Source organism: Octodon degus, unplaced genomic scaffold (genome assembly GCF_000260255.1).
Source record: "Octodon degus isolate 3935 unplaced genomic scaffold, OctDeg1.0 scaffold00024, whole genome shotgun sequence".
NCBI lineage: Eukaryota > Metazoa > Chordata > Mammalia > Rodentia > Octodontidae > Octodon > Octodon degus.
Window position 1 is genome coordinate 4,715,924 of NW_004524600.1, and position 5,695 is coordinate 4,721,618.

Sequence of the window (5,695 nt, forward strand, 5' to 3'; positions counted from 1 at the left end):
TGTCCTCTGCACTTGTTCTGGGTGGGCTTGAGGCCTGAGATTGCATTTTGCTCCTTGTCTTTGTCATTTCATAGAGCACTAGCCTTTGACCTTTGTTGTAGAGTTTTGGTGCAGTTATAACGTTAGCACCTACTGAAATTCAGGTGCAGATCTATTAAGTTTGAGTTTGTCCAGTTACGCCTGGCCTGGGTTTAGCTGTTGTGTTCAGCTCCTTCCTGCTGCAGCCCTTGGAAGTGAACCTGTGGTGCCCCTCTGTTGTGTCCCTGGCCCAGGGGGCACAGAGGAGTGCAAAAGTTCTCCCACACACTAGCCAGGCCTGGGCTTGGGCTGGATCTGGGAGTCCCAAGGGTGTCACAGAAGTTCTCACTCACTAGGTGGGCTTGGGGGCTGGGGCTCCAGAGGGTTGGAGGGGTCCCAAGGGGGTGGCAGAGGGTCTCACTCATGTGGCATGCCTGAGTTTTGGTCCTCCTGTTAATTTTAGATTAGGCTTCTTTGCATTGTCTAGAAGCTGTTGGGTCCCTTTGTCACATTATGATTTTTAAAGTATCTGTCATTCATTAACTGGTTACTGACAGCCACCCTGTCTTCTAGTTCTGATATTCTGTCCTGACAGTGGTTACTTTTGCTGCTCATACTTTTGATAGAATTTTTCATTTCATAAATTTCTGTTTGGCACCTTTTTATGGACTTTCTTTTCTGTTCTAGTCATTCATGTTTTCTACCATTTTGTTCAAAGTATATTTCTATTAGTGTCTTTGATAGACTTGCTGATCATTTAATTCATCAGCCCCATGATCTGTTTAGTTACATCTTCCTTGATCTTGGAAAATGCCACTGGCCTCATGCAGAATCAGGATGGTCAGTTCGTTGGCACCTATACTGCCCTATGACAAGTTGCACCTTAGGGTTGTATCAACTCACTGTGACAGTGGCTTGCTGCATTGTCTCCTCTTCTGTCCCCAAGTGTTGGTCTTTTTCACAATCATGTCAGTTATCTAGTTAGCACTTCTGCTATCCTGTACAAGGGGAAACAAAATGCAGAACTGGCTAGGAAGTTGGGAGTAGCCATGGCCAGGTGAGGAACTCACAGATGCAAAATTAGTCAGGTGTCAAGAGCCTGACCTTATCCCATCCACAGGGGATAAGTCCTTCCAGTCTATGGGAAATGTGGTGCTCCATTTCCATGACACATATAGTTTTCAAAGCAACCCTTCACTCATGGACATTTAAGCTTTTCTTTAATATTTAAACAATATTGTGAGAATTGTCTTTTAGCCTCATTTTGGAATCTAATCTTTATCCCTTTGATTCATGATAAGTAGAGTTTCAGTATGGATCTGGACCAATCACCTGCTCCCCTTCTAAAAGTGTCCACAGCAGTCAGGTCATCCGTCACCTGTGACTTTCTGTCCTGCTATATGTGCACGCCCTTAGGGGACATTGATATTACTACAGTTAATGTTAGGAGCTGGATCTGACCTATCTCTGCGTTTCCATAATGCATAGCATATACCCAGACTCTATTGATGGATGGAGTTCACCAATATTATTCAAATTTACTTTAGTATCCAATGCTTTTAAGATTCAGATCTTCCATTGTTCATGTCACTTAAGCTCCTTCTGTCTCTTTTTGTTCTAGTTTCTTTCATTCCATTCTTTTTCTTTTCCATTAGACTGAAAGGATTTTCAGCCTAAAGCTTCCATAGCTTTGCTTTAAATTCACTGAACATCTGTGTTAATGTAAATAGCTTGATTTGTTTCCTATGGAGACACTAAGGATAAGAAAATGAAATTTTTGTTACCCATTTTCCTTTTTGTCAGGAGTATAGTATATATTTAATGGAGAAGTGATGATAGAGATCAAGTACTATGACATGGCAAATGTTCTTGTGGTGATAGCTTTACATGTGGGCAGAATGGACCATCAAAGAGGCCCTAAGATATTCATGTATAATGTATTTACATTTTTCCAGCAAATTAAATATGCATTTTCTCTTTTCCAGGGATTTCTTCTAATCTGTCTTGACAGCTCCCATATTTTCTGTAAACCTCAGCAATTAACTCTGTTAACAAACCACTGTTCTGTACTTCTATGTGTAGATACAAGTCTCCTTCATCAACCCAGAGCAAGGGCAGAAAAGGCCTCACTAGTTATGGAATTGGAAAGTTCTAAGGGAAACTCCCTTATATGTGGTAGCTTTGGAGGGTAGATTTCTATCTGAAATGACATTGTTTAGAAAAGGTAATCTCATTCTTAAAAAAAATATCAAGAAGTAAATCTGGAATGTAAAGATTTTTATATAACAGTATAATAAAAATACAATAATTCCCTTGTACCTACTCTACAGCTTAGGTGGTAAAATGGTATATGTCTTCATTGCTTTTCTCTAGTAGCTGGGAAAAAAATCTGACACCCAAATTAGGGAAGGAAAGGTTTATTTATCTCACAGTTAGTGGAGGTTTCTGTCTATACTTAGCTAGCTCCAAGGCAGAGCGCACATGGCAGAGGGAAGCCTTTCATGGCAGCAGAAAACAGCAAAGAGCAAAGGGAAGAGCAGCAGCTGCAGGCAGCTAGCAAGCCTCTCTATCCTCCTTTCATTTGTATGCAGATTATCTACCCCAGGGTGAGCATAGCACCCACACCCATAATCCCAGCATTGAATCATGAATTAATCACAAGCTCTAGAAGCTTCCCCAGTGCCTGCATGAGGCTTTAGGGGGACAACTAGACACAAATCATAACAGTATGCATCCAATTTTAATTCCTAATCATCTCTTCTTCTCATCTCCACTTTCACCCTTTGAAGAGATAACTGTCTTAAATTTGTGTTTACCATCTCTTTGTGATTTGTTTGTTGAATTTTGGCATATACATATATAACCACAATCAATATAGCCTGTAATAATTCATGCAAAGATACAATAATATATATTATCTTTAGAAAATTTCTCTTCCCATTTAATTTTGTTTTAAAAATTTTGCATGTTTATTTTCATAGCTCTAATTATTTTATTTCACTATTGTATAATATTCTATTGTGTGAGGGCCTGGGATACAGCTCAGCAGCTCACTGCCTGACTGGCAAGTGTAAGGTCCTGAGTTCAATTCCTAATACATATATATATATATATATATATATATATATATATATATATATATATTTGTGTGACTAGTGCACAATTTCTTGATCTAATCTGCTAAAACATGTTGTCTTATGCATAGCACTAGCAACCTAGATGGAAGCAGTGTGTGAGACATCAATTCTTTTATCCTCTGCCAGCATCCTATATTGTTTCAACTGTGTTTTTTTTCTTTTGATTATCATCATCTACTGCCAAATATTTTCTAGCAGTAGGGTGAGAGTCTGAGAATAATAATTATCTTAGGAAATTCAAACTGCTGTAATAAAATGTTATAAACTGAGTGTCTCAGAAATAAATATTTAAGTTTTGCAGTTCTGGAGACTAGAAGTCCAAGACTAAGATATCAGCCTGTTTAATTCCCAGTGAAGGCCCTCTTTCCAGTTTTCTGATTAACATCTCCTTCATGAGGTGGAGTGAGGGAGCGTGAGGGCACTAACTCCACTGGGGAGGACTCTACCTTCTTGACCTAGTGATGTAATTGCTTTCCAGAGACTTCACCTTTGTTTTGGGATTAGAGTTTCAACATAAGAATTTGGGACAGGAAGCACAAACATTCAATCCATAGCAGTAATCTATTTTTTCCACCAGAAAATTGCAAACAAAAAGTTTAATTTTAGAACTGGGTTCACCATTTATAAATACACTTAAGTGTAGTCCACGCAAATTTAGATTAAGTATAGGTACAGCATTTTAACAAAATGACAACTTTTCAAAAGAGCAATATTAAATTGATTTGCAATGAGAAACAAACTCTTTCCCCATGTTAACACAAAAACTTTAAGGACATATTGATTGTTAGAAGAATTTGACAACTGATACTTCATTCTGATGTATTTGGAAATCTAAATACCTAAGTGATGTTCGAATCTTCCCTATCAGAAAAAGTCTAGATGCCTAAGGCTATTTTCCTAACTGTAGCAAGACTAGGACCTTCCCTGTTTTAAGAAGCCATCTCTGGAAAGGATCTTAGCCATAACTGCTCAAATTTGGAGGTCAGCGCACAGGTATAAGGGGGGACTTCCTAGCTGGCTGCTACATAAGCCACGTGGAGATCGGACCAACAGGTTGTTGCTGTGGATGCATTGGCTAAATCAGAAGCACAAATTTGCAAAGTTGGATCCAACTTTGAGAAGCTCATGATACAGATTTGGGCTATCTCTGAGGTAACTGGCTATGTAAAAACCTGACTACAACAACCCAGAATGGAACATTCTGGTGAACAAATGAGCAGTGAACTATGTGATATCTTGGTTCAGTTTCATCTCAAATGCCTTGTTCTTGTCAGAGTAGAGTCAGCTTCCAGAATATTCTCTCTACTCTACTCTTATAGCCTACAGTTGAGAACTGCTTGATCAGGATGACTTGAACTCCACTTCCTGTTCATGCCTTTCCCTGGACAGCCTGGAAAGTTCTTCTGTTGCAGTTAAAGCAATATTTAGCTAAATATAGTATCCAATTTGTGGTGCTTACACAATTGAATAAAAAACCTGTAGAATAAAACTGTTTGTGTTGTCTTCCCAGTCTAGTAAAACAAATTACTGACGCTTTTAACTTTGGAAACACTTTACAGTTATGAATTAAAATCTGATCATCCTATTTCATCACTGAACAGAGGCTGTTGCCAGTGGACTTCGCAAAACGCACCACCATACCTGCCACAGGTGGAGTGAGACACTCCTGGATACGACCTGAACGCTGGTGGGTGACCCTGGAGGCTCGGCCTGTGTTCCTTCTGGCCCTGAAGGATGGGTTGCAACCCTGGTACCCCGGCGAGCTAGCAGAGCAACTTTAGTCTGCGGGTTCAACTCTGAAAGTATATCAAGGACATAGACTTTCAAAAATCTGAGTTTTTCAAAATACTCCACCGCAAGCCTGCACTGGCCGAAGCTAGCATTCCTCGTTTGGGTGCTGAACAGCTTCCGGGAGTCAGTGGTGTTCCCGGACTGCCTAGAGACTGGATGGACAGCGTGAACAGCGTTGGCCAGGATGAGGGTGCCGGGTTCCAGGAGGCCAGCGCAGCAGCGCTCTAGCACCTGCTCAGCCGGTAGCGAGTACCGTGTCCTTAGGTGACTTCTGCCGCTCCTCTTCACCTCAGCCACCAGTGACCATGGCCCTCCCTGCCAGACGCTCCTGGGGACCCAGAATCGCAGCAATGGGAGGCAGCTACATCTTCTGTGGTAGAATTTAGTATTTCTAGTTCTCTGACTAAGTACTCCCTGTACTGCTCCACCTCCTTGTCTGCAAGCAGGGAGGCCTTATAGCTAGCATCCAGCAGTGCTACCTGGCAGGGTGGCAGACAGGCAGCTGGCCGTGACTTCCTTCAGCAACCTCCGTATGCTATCGGTACCCATCGTACCCCAAACAGCATCTCCCCTTCCTTTTGAGGATGAGGACCATGGGAACGACCTGGCATAGCACTAATATAAATCCTAGACTGCTTAGAGGACATCTTTTTCCCCCCATAATGTTATTGAGAAACAAATAGCAATGAGACAGTTTCAAACCAAATTGGTAGGACAGGTTCAATAATTAACACATTGCATACATTCTT